Source organism: Ixodes scapularis, unplaced genomic scaffold (assembly GCF_016920785.2).
Source record: "Ixodes scapularis isolate PalLabHiFi unplaced genomic scaffold, ASM1692078v2 PGA_scaffold1__304_contigs__length_218370807, whole genome shotgun sequence".
In the NCBI taxonomy this organism is placed as follows: Eukaryota; Metazoa; Arthropoda; class Arachnida; order Ixodida; family Ixodidae; genus Ixodes; species Ixodes scapularis.
Genome location: NW_024609846.1, coordinates 111,873,725 through 111,892,691, shown reverse-complemented (window position 1 = coordinate 111,892,691; position 18,967 = coordinate 111,873,725).

Here is an 18,967-nt window from a genome sequence, read left to right as displayed (position 1 = left end):
TATAGCGGTGTGAGACCTCTTTTGTTGAGATGTAGTTGACAGTGTACTTCTGAAAATAACTCTTACAAAAAAAAAAAGGAAAACAAGTAGCCATGGCCATCTTTTTGGGACATTCTGTGGAATTCAATGTTTTCAAGGAACAATCAAACTTCTAATTGATTTGGCTTTTATTGTACCGAGGCAAATAGTCCTCGGGATCATGCAATCTTTTCTCATGAAAAGCAGAAATTGATAATTTTGCGAATATGGACCATAAACTTCAATGGAAATAATTTTGTAGAACCGTGGAATAAAAATTATACGCGTCCAAACGTTTAAGTTCTGCTAATTGATATGTTATGACTGATTGAAAATATTCCGGGAAAACATTGAGATGTTTGTTGTTCGGTTGAAATTCTCGTTTCAGTGCCTGTGCCATGCGTTGATTTCCAAAAAAAGTTGGGGATGCTCTTTGATGACTCCTAATAAAATATTGTACAAATATTACGTACAGGCAAGCATTCACCTCTAAATTTGGTGGGCAATGTCTCGCTCGCAAATTTCAGCAGACGGTGGTCAAGCGACTAGCATCGGTTTTTTCCTACGCAGCCTGCAGTCATCTAGCGTATTCAAATGTAAAAATCCTCGCAGGGATACAGGAACGTTATTCTTGGCGTTTCGATCCTTAGTTCTTGCAGGGGCTCGTAATCTGCATTATTTGTTCGCAATATTTTTAGTAAGACTGAATTGGTCGCAGCAACTCGGTCGCCCAAAAGTCGAACGTGTTGCAATCTACATTCAGCGCACTTTTATATTTTTGTCTACTTTCGAAATAAAACTAGGATAGCAGGCGACCCATTGAGCCTAGTGGTCGAAGAAGCAGAAGCACCGGTCTTTGCCGGCTTTCAAGCCAAGATTGAACACGCCAAGGGGAGCTGGGATGATTCCTCGGTGCATTGAGTCTACGTTTTTAAAACCGGTGCCCTTTCTGCAAAAGAAACGTTAGGTGGCTGAAAAGAAGCAGCCGGCTTTTCTGGACGGGGATAGTAAACTTTTATCTCAAGATTTCACTCAGAGGATTGTAAAACGGATATGATAAAAACTCGCAGAGTAAAACATGGCCATCAACTTTGCCGCAGGATGCGCGAATATTTCGGATATATATATATATATATTTTTTTTTTGCCTTAAAGCGCGCGGCACAGGAGCAAGTTTGAAGGCGGAGGAAATGCCGAAGTTGTTCCTGAAGAACTCGTTGTAAAGAGAAACCTTGCAGATTTTCTATATTTCGGTACTGTATTTTTTTGGGAAGTTTTATTTCAATTCTCCAACAAAAACGCTTTTTGAAAAGTTTTTTTTTGTTTGTTCTGGACGTTGTCGTGCTTTTATGGAGGTCAACTTAGGAAAGGGAACCATTGCCGACATTTATATTTTAGCAATATAATCTCACTTTCCCTCATCGATTTCGAATTCGTCATTATGACAAATTCAAGATCCCATTTGGTGCCGCCTTAACTTGTTACGACCACCCGTGCTCTTTTTTTGTCACCGAAGCAATTATATTTTAATGTGGCTGTATAATGTTATTGGGTACTCTCTCTAGTGGAGAAGGGAATCGACCAATCACAACGGTTGTTCATTTGTTCAACCAGTGGCTTTGTCTAGACTCCTAAAACCAAAAGTGCCCTTCTAAAACAAATATTAACAACATTCCATATAAGTGGTATATACAACTGTGAAGTCGGTCTATGTGTTTGATTTATCGTGTATGCACTTTTTAAAGAGGTCTTTCAGAAAATTGGCCACCTCTTGATTTGAACGGTGTATATTCTGGATAGAAAGCCTTCAGAAACATTTCAAATTAACTTACTGTATATAGTGCATTCGTTTTCTAACGAGCTTCTTCAGACAATTGGCCACGCCATTTAGATATAAATAATATAAAGTGATGTGGATAGGAATATGGAACATTTTCAATCCACAATGTATCCGCATTTCTAACCAGTTTCTTGAGAGATAATTGCATGCCGGTTCCTTTTTATCCAAATGGTATCGAGTGAAGCGTACAGACTGAATAACGAGACTACAGGCTCTACATAGAAATATTTTCTATATATAAAGGATCTCCTTTTCTAACTGGGTTCTTTGAACAATTGGTCATGCCGTTGGCATACAAACGACATAAACAGAAGCTAAAATGGGCCGCTGGACACGTACTGAAAGTCAGCACTTTATTGTTCCAACATTTAGTTGTGTGTCTGTAATTACAAGTCAGCGCGAGCGTTTGGTTTTGAAGATGGAATAGATCATGCCCACCACGTGACCAAACCGTCTCGGCACCTTTTAGAAGAGCGCGAAAGAACACCTCGATGCCACTGGAAAAAATATCTCAAACTCTAGCAGCGTGTCTTACTGCATTAATATCTTCATTTTTATACCTTGAACGTTTTGATGAGAAAGGACAATATATAAGGCGCTTCCCATAGAGCAAAAAAAAAAAAAAAACGTAATAGAATAGACCTGAACTAACCAAATTTCTTTTTTTGAAACACAGTCCATAATTCATGTTCACTGTCCGTCATTCATGCACACTGCTCTCAGCGAATACTGGAGTCGTCCTTGTTGATACTTTCGCTCCCACGACAAACGCAACACATCACAATTCACCGTATTCCCGTCGACTCCGGAATTCCGCTGTCATTTTATGATTTTCAATGATGACTACGTCGCAGAAGCAGGAATACTGCTGTCCAGAGTGTTTTGCTAAAAATTACTTTGCATGGGAGCATACTTGATATTGTAGTGTCTTAGTGTTGAGCCTAATTCTACTTTAATTCTTCCAACTGAAAACCAAACAGTGTTTAGATAGATGAATCGATCCGGGTTGTCCTTCCTGTAGCTGTGCGTCGACGTTGAACTACTTCCACCACCGATATCTCACGAACGGTCTAAAAATCTCACCCACGATGGGGGCACACCTTCACGTTTCTCTTTTTCGCGGATTTTCCCCTCACCTTTTCTTGAAGCTTCCTTTGTGCGTTGATGACTAATAATAGCAGGGCTGAACCCGAACGCTAAGCGGGGCAGAAAAGGGAACGATAAGGTTAAGGAAAGAAAATCAGGTTCTATACAAAGCTGACAGTTCATTGAATTCCACGCTTGCTGGGCCAATAGACCGCTGGCCTTGCTATGCACAGGCATGTCATGCGTGTGCGTCGTAAAGAGATGAGCACCAATCGCACTCACGTGGTGCCAAGCGCATGTGCTATTGGTCTGTAGTCTATGTAACTTTCGCTTCAGCAACAGTTAGACGAAAAGCTGAAGTGTGCGTTGACTTCCTAAGCCTGGGGTATGAACAAGAGAGCCCTGTGTTGAAGAAGGTCCAAAAAGGGAGCGCTCTCATGACACTCTAGGTTTACTTGACTTCATTTTATGGGCAGAACAGTTAATTTACCGTGTAACTCTGGTATTTTTTTTAAATTTCCAACATTGTTTTATTTTTTTTTTATTTTGACGGCGTATGTACTTGATTCTTCTTTAAAAAAATAATACGATCACATGCTAAAACTGTGCTGCGTTTCACCGTTGTGTGTGGTATAAAAAATTACAACAGCCCTTGCATTTGTACGAGAGGATTTTAGCTTGGCGTACGCTGGTGATTACGAAACTTGCAGGCATAAGTACAATTATGATTGAAAGCTCCCACACAAGCACCCACTAGCAAAAGCTGTTCGTTGCGCTCTCTAACCTAAAGCTCACGGCTGTAAAGCGAACTTCTTTCACAGTCCTGATATCTGTCATCTCGCATTAATCACTATTGGCATTTCCCGTTGTAGCATAAATACTGTAAACGACGGAATTTTCGCGTGGACCTAATTTTCGAGAACCGTCTCCGATTCGTGAACAATGGGTCCCGCGAACAATTCGGGAAAAATTTCATCACCTTGAAAGCGACATTGAGACACCGGGGAAACACGCGTCCAAAAAGCATAACGATATCATTATACGCGATATGTGAATATGATATGGAAAGTATCCTAAAGTAAATAACGCCATAAGCCGGAATTCAGCTCATTTCAAGAAGTTTATTTGGTACCTTCAGACAATTCCTGCCAGAGTATAGCCGATTCGGATCGTGTCTCTGCGGTTCTCGAGATCCGCATACACTTCAATCAGCCATGCTGCGTGAACGGGCTTCATAACACTTGCTCGCAAGTCGATCTTAACGTGTACACATCCGGCATACCCTTTGTCGCTGGCCTTCCATGCAGAGTGTGTGACCTCGAAAAGTGTACCCAAGAAAGGTTAAGGGGTGTGTGACCCAGTTAGTTTGGACCCTTAACTTATTTACACACACTGGTTTGACCCCATTGCCCTTGGCGGTTGTCCTTTCATGCAGAGTGTGTGACCCCGAAAAGTGAACTCTAGAAAGGTTCACATCGAAGAAACCCGATGTGAACACTAACCTAGCCTTTGTCGGCGTCTCGAAGCTGCGGGTAACGGCAGTGACTTCCGGATTATTAGTCACACAAGCTACCGCCGTCTTCCCTTTCCTAGATTTTGACTGATTGACTGAAGCCGCAGAATCCTAGAAAAATGAAAAGACAACCGGGCCGGAAGGGTCTGGTGTCAGTCTGGATTCGCGAAAGTTAGAACCCGCGAATAATTTTAATTTTTCAACTTTGGCCCAATTCGCCAAAATTTGAGCCCTCGAAAATTCCGTCATATACAGTATTTGTTTTATTCTATCCTACTCAAAACCAGCTCAGAGTAAAACCTCCTCTATAAAATATATATTTTTTCCCAACCGTGATAATCACGCACTTTGTTGATTTGTAACGCTACGGCTGTACATTGGAGCATTCTATTTTTGATTCTGCATTTTGCGGTAACACTTTGTACTCAATCCCCTATCGCCTGAGGTTATTCGAATACATAAATGCTGTTATATTTCGGTAATCAATCGTTCGGTTGGTGTTTCGAGAACGCTTGAGGACAAATAGAAGGCAGAGAAAAGAGGAACTCAATTATACGACACACAAGGTCGAGTTAGGGGTGAGTGTTTTGGACAGTCTTTTTTTTTTATATTCCTGGTTTAATTGACTTTAAAATATTATATAATAGTGATACAATTGTAAGCGACTACATTTTTACAGTTTTTTTTTGTTTGTTTCAACAAATGCTATACAAAATATGTCCAATCAAGTTGATAAGTAGTATATTGAAAACGCGCAATAAAAATCTATTCAATTTCTATATATATTTTAGCCTGTCGAGTCTATTGACTTCAATATCAAAGACAATATAGATTGTATGCTTTCTGTTATAGAAAAAAAGTATATTGAAAACGAATGAGAGAAAATCTATCTAATCACGATAGATGTTTTAGGGACTTCAAGCTAAAGCTCTCTGTGTTAACAAAGATATATTAAGTCTGCCCAACCACGTTTAGAAAAAGTAGAATGAAATTTGTCGATAAAAGAAAATTCAGTCTGACTTAATGTTTTTAACGACTCGGGTATTAACCACGTGTCTGAAAGAGCTCTACAAACATTTTGATACAAATCGATTGACATAAAGTGGGCCGGATAGAAAGTCCCAATATCGATAAGAAGTTGCTAGAATCTCTATAGACTGCGAATATTTTTTTTTCTACACAAGGGTGAGGATTTGTATTAACCACCTATTCAGTGGGGCTCACGTGAATGCATGCTTTTCTTCATACAGAAAGACGATTCTCATTTGTGTCCTTATTTATTTTGGTGGGACGCACTTCCGAAACGATTTACTGACTGACTTAAGTTTTTCGATGAGACGCATCAGTCTTTGGTTTATATTTAGGCCGTTTTTAGTGCGCGCCTTTTACCCTAAATGCCCGCTAATTCACAAACTTGCGCTTCACAACGACCGAATGAGACTAGACCGGTTTCTAAGCCTCTTGTGTCGGCTTACGACCGACTGCGCAGCCGGTCGTATGGCGTCACGAGAGGCATAAGAAGCGGTCTTGTCTCATTCGGTCGTTATGAAGCGCAAATGTGTGAACGGGTCTTAAAACGTTCGGCGCATACGCTGCGAGTACGGTGCATACACTACGAGTACGGTTACAGCGTCCAAAAAAAGTGGTCCCTCGTCAATTTCCGCCTTATGACGTCATAGAAGTGTCGTGCTCTTGCCGGCCGCGATCCTAGCGGTGTCCTAGCACCCAGAGGTAGTTATACCCATAGAGTTATTATAATGTACGCTACAGGTTCAAGTGGTGCTACTGTGCTGACGTAAATTGAAGCACAGCAACCAATCGAAAATTGACTTCCGTTAATGCATTTCTATGGGACAAAGTGAGTGCATTTTCTATCTCCGCTCGATCATAAGAGCAAATATCTCATATCATTCGTACGTACTAGGTGGCTTGGAACATTTCTCAGTCAGGCCGACGAACGAATTGGTCAGTTAGGGCGTTTTTCTTTTTCGAATTCGTCGCATTAAAAACGGTGCTAAAACGGCTACGTATGTGTATTTATGTGCGCTGTCGGACACTGTTAGCGTGATCTCGGCGTCGGCGATTTTCAGCATGGGGCATATACATGTCAAACGAACGAAGGACATCTGGAAGATCAAGAGCGGCGGCAAGAACTAGGCAGTAACACTGGATCAGTAACTCGGAGTGCATGTACGATCAAAATAAATTGAAGGCCACGTAATCTATTCCGATTTTAAATAAGTACTGCTTCATTCTTTCTGTCCTGAGCGAAGCTGCTTTTTCTATGTTCAATATATCACTCACGCGCTCGATATCTTTGAAAACAAGTGCGCGATAAAAGCTGCCCAGCAGAGAAAACAATACGAAGAGACACCTTTCATAGCCCCCGGACTTTATTCTCTACGTTTTGAAGGTTTTTATCCGCTCATGCACGAAGGGATCATTTTCATATACTGACCGGACTGGCATATTATCAATATACAAGCGTCACCGGAATGCTGGCGAGCCTTGAATACACTCTATATTCGTTTCGGTTGTAATTTTGCTTTGAATCGTCGCTTGTTTTTCCACACCTGCTGCGAAACACACGTTTGAGACTGAAATGTAGCGAAGTTAAATATCGTTCACTGATGAAGAAAAATGCGCTAACTAAAGCAATTACACTTTTAGCGGTAATCAAGGTACACGCTATTCGGTACGACCCAAATAACCAAAGTGTTCCATGTTATTTTCCGGCGAAGAGACAAAATGCACGCGCCTTTTCCCATAGGAATGCACAGGAGCACCGCAAAAGTAGACTGGTTGCTGTCTGCTTCAATTTGCGTCACGGAAGTCGCATAGACACTAGCGCCAGTTGAACCTCTAGCATACATTATAATAACTCTATGGCTGTAGCGGACGCCTGTTCTGCTGCTGGTCGCTCCTCCAGCTTGACAGCCCACGCAAGCCTATAGGCAGTCAGGACCTGGGACGCCGCGACAACAGCGACGCTCGCGTTTGCTCGCGCTTTTTTTTTTTTGCCGGAACTTTTACGATTAACCACCAGGATCGCCACATCCGACAGCGTGACACTCTGACTTTCGTGACGTCATTTCGTCCATTTCGGGACCACTTTCGTCGCATGGGCGGAATGGAACGCTCATCACACCTCTCTTAGACGCGTTCCAGGCACAGCAGACGAACTCATTGTCGAACTTTGCGATAAAGTTAGAAAAACTCGAACCTGGGCGGTTTTGCGACATCCCTGGTCTCGAAGTTCTTCCGGCAATTTCGGCGCACGCGGATTCGAGATCCCTCTTGCTCCTAAACGCTGGCTCACACTCTTGTCTTTGCTTGCCACCTAGTGTGGTGTACAGTTTCGTGCTCCCCGTGATCGCTTATTACAAGTAGAGAGCCTCGAGTAAGAGTGTGTTCAACTGCTCGCCCGGGGTACGTGTCTATGAACGCCATGGAATCGCAAAAACAAACAACAAAAACAATTGCCGTGGGTCTATGGGGCTACAGTTGGTTTTTCAACATAACCCCGGTTATAAACAGCGCTGGTGATGCTTGAATATTTCATGCGAAGAATAAAAATAAGAGTTTTCTTTATTCACCATTTTTTTCCGAGAGGATAAGTATTCATTAAACGCGAAAAAAGGTATAATCCGCCATCTCTAACGCTGCCATCATATTGCAAACGCTCTCCATGGTTTGAGTTGAACAAACATATTTCAGGCTTTCTAATTACAAATGAACCAACTGGCGCCAGTTATTTTAATGGTCCTGAAACACTTGCCATGTATTTCTTTTTTACGTATCAATTTTTGATTTTGAACATAAAAAAAAAAATAACTTCTGACGATGTTGTAAAAGGCCTATCTTTATATAGTACGTACATATCCCGCAAATTTCGCGAAACCTTCATTCTAATTAAATGCAGTTCCGGGGCTACCTCATAGATGGCGCCAGCGTGCCAGTGTTTTCTCGCCGTAAAGCGATCATATGGACTAGAGCACAAGGCTGGACAACGCACTCGATTGCCATCAAAAGCAAGTGTGTGAAGCGAACCAGTCTTAGCCAGTGGCCGTGTAGAACGAGGCTTATGACAATAATTTATTTCGCTTATAATAGCGAATGAAATTTTTTTTAACGTGAAACGTTCTTTGTCAAGTTGATACGAATTTCGTGAAGCCGCATTTTGTGAAGCCGTGGCCTGTGACGTCACATGCCACTCATGTCACACGACTCCTACAGAGATTTAATCACCCTGCTATATTTAGCTTGAAAATTTACGTCACATGATTTCAACGCCAACTCAGTTTCTCCGCTATATTTAGCGGTGAAAATTATGTGACACGACGTCATGTCATGTGACCTATACACGAATTCAGTTGCCCCGCTAAATTTAGCGGCAAAATTGACGTCACGTGACCTACGCATAGATTCAGTTTACCTGGTAAATTTAGCGGGAAAATTTACACGTGACAGGCCGCAGCCCGTCATTCCCCAAACTCTGTGGACACAGGCTCAGAGAATCGCTGAACGTTTGTGATACAAGAGCGTTTCAGGAACCCAGCACAATTGCCTAACAGTTTGTGATACATTTTTTTTTCTTTTTCTTTTCGCGTGACGAAATTACGGTTATATAGTTCTCGACATGCGAGCGATGATTGATGAAGAAACGATTCTTCCTGTATGTGGTCAAACCCTCGAGTTGGCAGGCTATCAAACCCAAACTGGCTGTTGGGTGGAGTCATTCGAGCGCAACAGGAGCGTCCGGGTGGACGTCAAATTACTTGGTTGCAAAACTCTTGAGGGTGAAAGCACCAACAGGAAGGGAGGGAAGCTGGCGAGCCACAATAAGTCACTCGCGTTGGGTCGCCTTTTTTCTTCAGAGTTACAGATACTCTCCCCAGCCGCCACCGTGGCTCCGAGGCAAGGAACCGGCCTACGGATCCTCAGGTGGTGGGCTCGAATCCCGGTCGAGGTGCCCGCGATCTGACGGAGGCTTATCGCGGAGAAGGAGGCTTCGGTTCCACGTCAAAAAATCCCAAGGTGGTGTAAATTAATCTTGAGGCCTCACTGGGCCGTGCCAGGTTCCCACCGTTGGTTTGGCCCCCAAATTTGACTTTTGATAGACACACTCCCTTGTTCTTCCTATCGTGGAAATAGCCGCGCGTCCCATCTTAAAGGGGTAGTGAAACGAAATTGTAGCGCCGACCTTGTTGCATAAATATGGGCTAGGGACAGGCACCACCTCGGAAATATAAATATTGCGCTGTAAAACACAGGAGAACTAATTTTAAACATAATTAAACGATTTCAAATTCTCATCTGGTGGATGGGGGGAAGTTCTCGTGACATCACTTGTGGCATAATAGCAGCGCCGTTTTGCGGCAATACGGCGTGCCGGCAGAATTCGCCTAGGCCTGAACGCGTTTGCAAAGCCTTGGCGGAGAAAGCCAAAGCGTAGTTGGCCACAGTGAGCTCGTTCTCGTTGCGGCTCTTTGCACGACACCGCCCGAGCATGCTTCTGGCACGGCCGGTATTAGTTGCTGCGAGTCGCGCGCTGCGAGCCGTCGTTAAAAAGGATATGTTTGAACTACGAGGGTGTCAGCAAGAGCCACGCAAATACCTGTTCACACTCGGAGCGGACACGCGCGTTTGATCGAAGTGCTGGATTCGCTCTGTTAGACCGCCTTTCGGTAAGCGCTTCTGGACCGATCTTTTACGATTGCAACTCGATACTGACATGACACTCGGCAAAGAAAGGTTAGACCGACATCGCGTAGCTCCCACGAACTGCTATAGCTCGACAGTGACGTAGCGTCGAGTCAGAATAAAAATGGCATACTAATAACAGAGTGTACATACCGAGTTGCGAAGGTAATCCGTATGGCGTTTATTTGAGCTCTATATCACGCAAAACAAGGAGATAGAATCAATGAGAGTCCCTTTTCGACGACAGCGTTCGTCACCGCTGTCTCGGAAAACAAGGAGATCGAGATGACAAGGGGAAAATATTGACCTCTGAAATTTAGTTCAGGGATCAAACTACTCATCCGGTAAGGGTCCAGAAGGGTCGCGCGGGCATATTCCATTCAGCAGGCCAGCCGGTCATGGACAGACGGTCTTGGCCAAGGACCGCCGGAGCAACGGTGCGCAGAGTCGATGTTGCTGCTAGGCCTACTATATTCTGCCGAGCTCGCTCGGTCGGCAGAATCGTGGCCGTTGTAGCTCTTCTCGTGTGTTTGTGGATCCTGCGTTCTTGATCGTCGTGGTCTGTTTTAAGTACTCGTTCCTTTTTTCTTGCTGGTTGAAGTCGGGACGCACGGGAAGAGCACGAAGAAAAATAAATGTCCGTTGGTGGCCGACACCAAGTAACTGAGCGACGCTGTCGGCCTTGTTGATTTGATCGTAAAAAGTGCGTAAGATAGCTTCGGAGCTGTCGTAGGATTCTGTCGTAACCTGCGCAAAGGTTACGACAATTTTGTTTCGAGAGTACGGGTTTTCTCTCAAATTTGTCGTACGTACTTTTTTCGTCGTGAGTTCGCTTTTAGAATCCGGCCTCAGAGCTGGTTTTGTCAGTGCTGCCGTGGTTGCCGACTTGCCGTGGTGCAGCGTGCGTGCAGCCCTTGCACATCTCAAACGGCCACGTTGTCACAGGTCGTGAATCGTCGACGCGCCACTAAGTGGCAACGCTCGTAACCACAACATTCACGCCGTAGCCTTTCCCGTCTGGCACAAGTGACGTCACGAATGCGCCCAATATCCCAAGACGCATCGCGCTCTCCGATGGCCGATTTTCGAGCGCGCGCCCAATCGGGCCTATTAGGGTGAAAAATATAGCCATCCGTTCAAAATACAAACGCGCGATTATGATTTATGAATATCATTGATCATAATGAACCTATTTCTGACCATAATAGGTGTATTCCAAGTTTCGCTTCAGTATCCCTTTAAAGTATGCCCATTTTTCTTCGTGTGGAAAAAGGACAACCTATACGTTCCTACGTGGAACTTGTACAGCCGTTATGACGGGTGGTCGCGACCTCCAGCGAAATTTCCGACTTAATTCTTATAGCGTTTAACGAAGGTAATATATATATATATATATATATATACACCGGAAGGTTTTTAAAGCGATAGGCCTACATAACAACCCTCACGGAATTTGTTTGGTCGTGATGATGTCGGGCGCTTGGTAGTAAGGTCATGGGAGGAAGTGTGAGGTACTGAGCAGAGCTGTTGGTTTGGCATCATAACTCGCGCGGAAGGGAGAGGGGGTAAACGTTGCGCTCACTCTCCCCTTTCCTCTCTAGGAACTGGGTATTACATTTCCTTTCAGTTCAAGTCCAGACGCAGCCGACGCCACGAGCAGACACATGGGACCCATCAAACAGCCTCCAAAACGCACCGTCGTGGTGTTCGTCCTGTTCTAGCAAAGCTGAGCCAATCATAAAGAGAAAAGGCCCAGTGGCTTGCGCTTTTGACGCTTGATTGATACCTGTAGCTCGTGGCGTCGGCTGCGTAACCCAGTTGGCCGGAAAGCGTTTCACGGTCATATAGTATGCGCGGCGACATTTCCAAGAAAATTATACATTCGCGATTTCTGTGACAGATTGTATATCATTCCAATTACAAGTGCAACTGGTTAAATAGTCCACTAAGAGCTACCGTAGCTCTTCAGCTTTTTCGGAATGACTTATATATTTGAGACTCCTGTTCTTCCTCTCCTCCATCGCCGTCTTTTCCCTAGCCTCAGGGTTGTAGTTTATCAAGTTTATCCAGGCTATTTCCTTTTACAAATTCTGTTTCGCAAAAGTAAGTGTCAGTCGGGGTAGGATGTGCATTTGTTCCTAGTAGAGAAATACCCATCAGATATGTCTGGTGGGTTCAGACGTGCACCCCATACAAGCATAATTATGTATTCGCTGATATGTCTTTGGGTATGTGTATGTGTAACGGTCCCCCGGCTAAGATCAAATACCCATTATTCTCAGATGTAGAAGCCCGTGATCGCTGCTGCCATGGAGTTTCAGTTCTTTTAATGAACGGAATAAAATAAAAATTTATTTAAACAGAGTAAGTATTATATGAAAGTAAAAGTAAAATTTGAAGCCTGTCTAGCGTATATATGTGTTAATTATATATCTAAAAAGTCATTTCCTTTACATGTTGGTGACATATTAAACAATCACTTCTTTCTCACATAATGCCAGTAAAGCGATTCCTTTCGATCGGTCTTGAAAGGTTTTCATTTCAGTTGATAGAGATTCTGAAGAGATAAAAATGAGAAGATTCGTAAACTGAATTACTCGATTATGAATACATTACTTGAGTGCAATTAGCTTTTCCCGATAAAAAAAAGATTATATCTGATGACCAAATAAATTCCACTATATCATCGCAGCATGTCCAATAACGAAATAACATATTATAGTATATCATATCGCAGCAGTTTAAAAACCTCGTCTTGACTAAAACAGAACAACGTTGTTTCTCGACTTTCGTTTACGGGAGACAAATATGCGTTATAGTTTGCGCTGAAAAAAAAATCATTACATGATTTGAGGAGTTGTTTGTGGCTGTAGCTTCCGTGGTTTCAGAACTTCACTGCTTTAGTAAAGATAATACTGCACACAAGGCTGAAAGTGAATTTCAATTATGATGGAATGCATAACAGGCAATGATTCCTTCGTCAATAGGTAGGTTACAGAACTCGAAGAGGAGCATCAGTGGGAATTCACAGGAAGTAAAGGGTGCTATGCTTAACATTAAATATAAAACTTTAGATAAAAAAATGAGCGGAAAACTGTAGAAGGTATACGGGCTGTATTACCTATCCGGATCCTTGTCACAGGGAGAAACGAATAACAGGGTAAGCACCACAAAGAACTGACCAAAAACCAAGATAGAAGTACCAGAATAATTAAAACCACACTCTATGGTCCACTGGAAAATCAGACTAACCGAAAACTGAAAATAAGTTTCATGTTAATTTTTTTTTTAGTACATACGTGCATGGCATTTTATTTCGCGAGGCCTTAAAAGTTAGCAGTGATCCTTTATTTACCATATCAATACGGCTTTCCCTGAGAGTCAATCTACAATTTCATCCCTTATCATTCAAAAACGGGCTTAACTTTTTCGCACTAACAAAAAGCGAGGTTTTATGTAGGTCCGTTTTGCAGTTTCCTCGAACAAAAACAAAACAAGGGACTTCCTTTTGTTTTGGCATTACTTCGGATTTTATTACCCCTGCACAAAATATGATTTCATATTCTTCGTATTTCGAGAATGCTTTATAAAAGGGGAAAGAAACATGTGATGTCTCCTTCATCATTTTGTTTTGTATCGCTAGAAATAAGCGAAACGTTGAGCAGGGTGTCTTGCTCATTTGAGTTCAGTTGACTACACTCTAAAAATGCTAAGCGTATGCACAATTACGTATTCAAAAATAAATACGTTTATGTTGGTGCCATCGACGAAATATTGTTGAGAGGGTTTAATTTGCGTTTCTTTGTCGTGCTAGAAACTAAATTAACGACAACGCTGCTGAAATAAAATGCATCTCGCTCTGCAAAGAATGGCGAGCTTATATGTCTGAAGTGAAACTTTCCAAGGTCGCTCTTTGTTCTCACTCAGATGAAATTCTCGATGTCAGGCTGCTTAGTCCCACTAACAAAAAAAGTAACGCAAATGACAATGGAAGTCACAATCAAGCGCTCATCGCCTGCCGATAAAGCAATAATGATAATATTTTACTTTGGGTGTGTGTCCGTTATAAAACCCCATCAGCATGCATAAAAAGAGGGACGCGGAAAATGCTTTGTCGTGCCGCGTTTTATGTCTTTATGTAGTGCAAACCACTATAATTTTCTTCTAATGGAGGCCGAGAAAAAGGATAATTCTTTTACACCGCTTGCTTCCGAAGAAAATTAAGTTTGTTTAGTGGTATATTTGAAAGAACAAACTAATATTATGCAGTGTGAGTACATATTCGATAAGCTTTAACAAAAGTGAAATCGTTACAACTGCACATGCAGACACTTAGGTAGGGTTCTATGGTCGGGGGCAGGGAGTGAAGTGGAAGTTCTTCCCACATTTTTTTTTTTAACAGAGCGATCGCTGTAGATGAAGTGGTCTCCTCTCCACCGTTGGCTCTGCTGAAGTGGAAAGAGGGAGGAAGCAGCCTTCACCTTATCCTTAGCCTATCACCGACTATAGAAGAATACATCAGCCTGCTAATCTCTCTCTTCAGTGAAGTATTACTACCGATCTGTCTTGCTCAAAAAGTGGTCGCGGCCACTCAGATTTGCTTTTTTAAAAGAAAAAAAGGAAGAAGAAAAAAAGACGAGGAACGTTTATTACCATCCACAATGTAGGAATGCTGAAACGCGGAACCAATGGCAGTATTGTTCGTCAAGTTCGCAACAAAAACTATTCCCATCTCTGTAAAAAAAACGGCAGAAATGCCCAAAGCTTAAGAATATCAGAACTACGTTCGAAATAAACAGTGAGCTTAAATGGTCTGAGCACTCCAGTGAAATGCAGTTAGACTGACTCTAGAATATGGTAGGTGGACGGGTAAATGTTTTCGGGCAAGATTGTTTTGACGGCATTTTTGTACGAAATATTTCAGCCTGTTCAACATTTATTTTGGTATATTAAACACGTCAAAACCCACGAGAATGCAGGTAAACAACGACAAAAACACTAAAAGGTTTCTATTGAGACCTGTTTGGTGTTTGTGTCCTTTTTCACCTGCAGTGTCAATGTTTTTTGTCATGTTAAATATACATAATCTCGTTTATGCACCTACATCCAGCTCATTTGTATATTAATTCAATATTTGAATAATGCAATAGGTACAATACTGTGAGGGCATTTCCCGTTGAGAAGGTCAGCAAAGAACAATGCAGCGGGTGTACAAAGCCCACTAAGAAAAGAAAAGCAATGCTCATGGGCGTCACGGCATCTGGTAGTGGCTCCGCATACCGCATTTGGTTTTCCAGGATGGACAGGTGACACAGATTCTGTGACAGCCCGCCTTCTAACACGTCTCTGTCTCCGATCGAAGGTTCACGGACCGTCAGTTCTGCCCATAGAGTTATGATAATGTACGCTAGAGGTTCAACTGGCGCTAGTGTGCTGCACCAAATTGAAGAAGACAGCAACGAATCGAAAATTAAATCCCGGTAATGCATTTCTACGGGAAAAAGCGAGTGCGTTTTCTCCGTGCGCTCGATTATTAGAGCAAATATCTTGAATAATTCGTACGAACTACGTAGATTGAAACATTTCTCAGTCACGCAGACGAAATAATTGATCCGTTACGGCGTTTTTATTTAAACTCTTGGCATTAAAATGGTGCTGAAACCGCTCTGTACATGTATTTATGTGCACTGTCGGACACTGTTAGCGCGAACACGGCGTCGGCGCTTTCTAGCATGGCGAATATACGTGCCAAACGAACGAAGGACATGTTAAAAACCAAGAGAGACCGCAAGAACTACGCAGTAGCACCGGATAAGTAACTCCTTGTGCATGTAAATCAAAATAAATCGAAAGCAACGTAATATACTAGTCCAATTGGCGAAAAAAATAAGTGCTGCTTTATTTTTTGTGCTCATGAATATTTACAATAATGCTTGTTCTGCGTTTGAAAAATCACCCGCACGCTCGAAATCTTTGCAAAAAGGGGGCAGCCAAAGAGCAGGTGCCCGATAAAAACTGCCCGACAAAGGAAATAATAAAAAGACAACCTTATCCCACATACTTCATTCTTTACTTTTGGTATGTTTTTCTAACCGATAGTAAATATTCACGATGGGGACATTTTAATATAGTCACAGGACGAACATATTTGCAGTATATGAGTACCACCAGAATGCTGGTGAAACTTGAATACACTCTACATTCCTTTCGATTGTTACTTTGCTTAGAATCATTGCTCGTTTTTACATACCTACCATAGAATTGAGGTGGGGTTCCGGAATTTAGCGAAGTTTTACACCGTCCGGTGCTAAAGAAAATCCTCTAGCTAAAGCAGTTACATTTTTACATTGTTAATCAAAGTGCATACTACTCGGTACGACCAAAATAACAAAAATGTTCCATGTTACTTTCCGGCGAAAAGACAAAATACACGCGCGTTTTCCCGCAGAAATGCACAGGAGCACCGCAAAAGTAGACTGCTTGCTGTCTGCTTCTATTTGCCTCCCGGAAGTCGCATAGACACTAGCACTAGTTGAACCTCTAGCGTACATTATAATAACTTTATGGATGTGCCTATTTTCGTTCTTTTCGTGTTTTGCGAGAAGTGGTTCGTATCGCGCTTTCGCTACTCTGGTAACCGATTCTTGCACTCTTCCCGGGTCGGATGTCATCAATAGAAATAGGCTAATTTAGGAATTAGAAGTTTGGACCATGGCAATCTAAATTTGCTGGGAAAGTTTCTTTGTACATTACCAGAAGACGGAGCCAACGAAATGGCTATTACTCATTACTGATTGCTAAAAAAATAGATTGATATAACGTTTTCGAGTTAGATCTGCGTATTAGTTATTATGCCAAAAGTAAAACAATTCTTAAAAGTCGCAAAAAAACACGAAACTTTGAATTAAAAAATAATGGTTCTGAGGAATCATTACGAGTCAATTTGTTGATTTCACTTGGGTTCTCGCGCATGTCTCGCAAACTTGAAGCCATGCAGTCTCGTCCATTGCGATTCATCATTACTGTCAAATCACAGGAACAACCTTGCATGCGAAGTGTGTAGCTGCCAACCACTAACGGCCTAACGGGGATCTTACTGTAACACTGCTTAATGGGAAGTAGCGTTTTATTTTGTGACCAGGCATTTGATGCTGCACCCTGGCTCGTGTTCGGAGGTCTTCTATTTAAAACACTTTGTTTAAAATGGACCTGGGCTATGTACGGCACGCCGGTCAATACAAAAACCATAGAGCTTATGCTGGAGGCTAAATAACATAAATCGATTCTGTTACGTCGTTTAGCTTTGAGTTACTATTGCGTTTTATTTTACGTATTCTATTAACGATAAGAAATATCTGCCCAATTAAAAAAAAATTAACATCGTGTACAAAGTTCATTTCTGGCTTGTTCGTAGCATCCTTATCACTACCTGAAGGAATTTAAAGTCCTCCACTTCTGAATGTAAAGCGGTCCATCCTAAATTATAGTTATGAGGTAACTTTCACAGTTCATCAACAAGCGAAGAAGAACAGCGCCTAGTTAGGGAGCTATAGGCATTAAAAAAGTAGAAACCATTTGGGAGTCCTTAGCTGGTGATTGAGCAGCTGTAATGGAGGGCGGGGACGTTGCTGCAATACTATTCATTGGTTGTCCAGTTATAATGAGACGTTCTGAGTTACTACGCCCAGTCATTCGTAAGCTGTCGTGCTTTCGGGCGAATTATTTCGGGTAATAATATGGCTTGCCACGAGGGTAATGAACTTCCTCTCCTGCACGCCATTTGCGAGTTCAAGGCAGCGAGAGATAGCATGCCCGCTGAGTTTCCCAACCGAGGCCCAATGAGACCATCATAAGCGCCACTAACTGGGCAAACTAACATTTCTCGGTTCTTTTGGGGAAGGTTACCTCATCTCGTGCACGGAGCAGTCCTGTGGGAGCACCTTTCTAAAAGACGGGCTTGCGAAACGGTAGAAACACACAGGTATGCTCCTTTTCAGCTTTCAACGGACTTCGGCGGACACCACGAGCCATTGGGGTAAATTCAATACCGCGTAAACGTCACACGAACTCTTGTGAAGGGATAGTCACGTGATGTGTTCACAGCGCTGGACTGGCCTGAATGACTCGTAGTACCCGCTGCGGTTCATAGCAAGGTGAGACGGACCGCATAGCTCGGCGAATAAAGACGCATCGGTGGACTTCTAAAGGCGTATACCTCCCCAGAGATGAAGCAGCATTTATGCCGTTTCTCCGTCTCAAGGGGCGGGATAAGTGTCTTAGACGGCGACGTTTATCGCGTCGGAGTGCACTTAACCACGCAAACACTTGTCCTCGAAGTTTGCTTTTATTTGTTTTTCAGTTTTTCAGTTTCAGTTTAATTTGCGCGACAGTTTGGTGAGGGTTAGAGTGTGGGTGGCTCAAAAATAGCGGGGCTCCAAGATTTAAGCCCCTAGGAAAAGCAGCCAGCAGTCTCAGCCGGTCGAAATGAATGCTGGGGCTTACTAAAAAAAATGCAGGCTCGAAGTGTTCGTAAATTCCATTGTCGGAAATGGGTAAACGAGCTCTTAACTTTCGGCACGGACACAGACGGTATAATTAAAAATTGCAGTTCCGCATTTGAATTTATATCATGCTATACATTCACAATAAAGTTAACATTGAATATAACAAAACTAATATTCGAACAAGATCAAAATGGATACACGAACACTCTCTACTGTCTTTGATCTAACAAAAGTTAACTCAATCGTAATCGACAAAAAATTACATGGCGCCTGTCTGTCGTTTATACGCTAATCACATTTGACC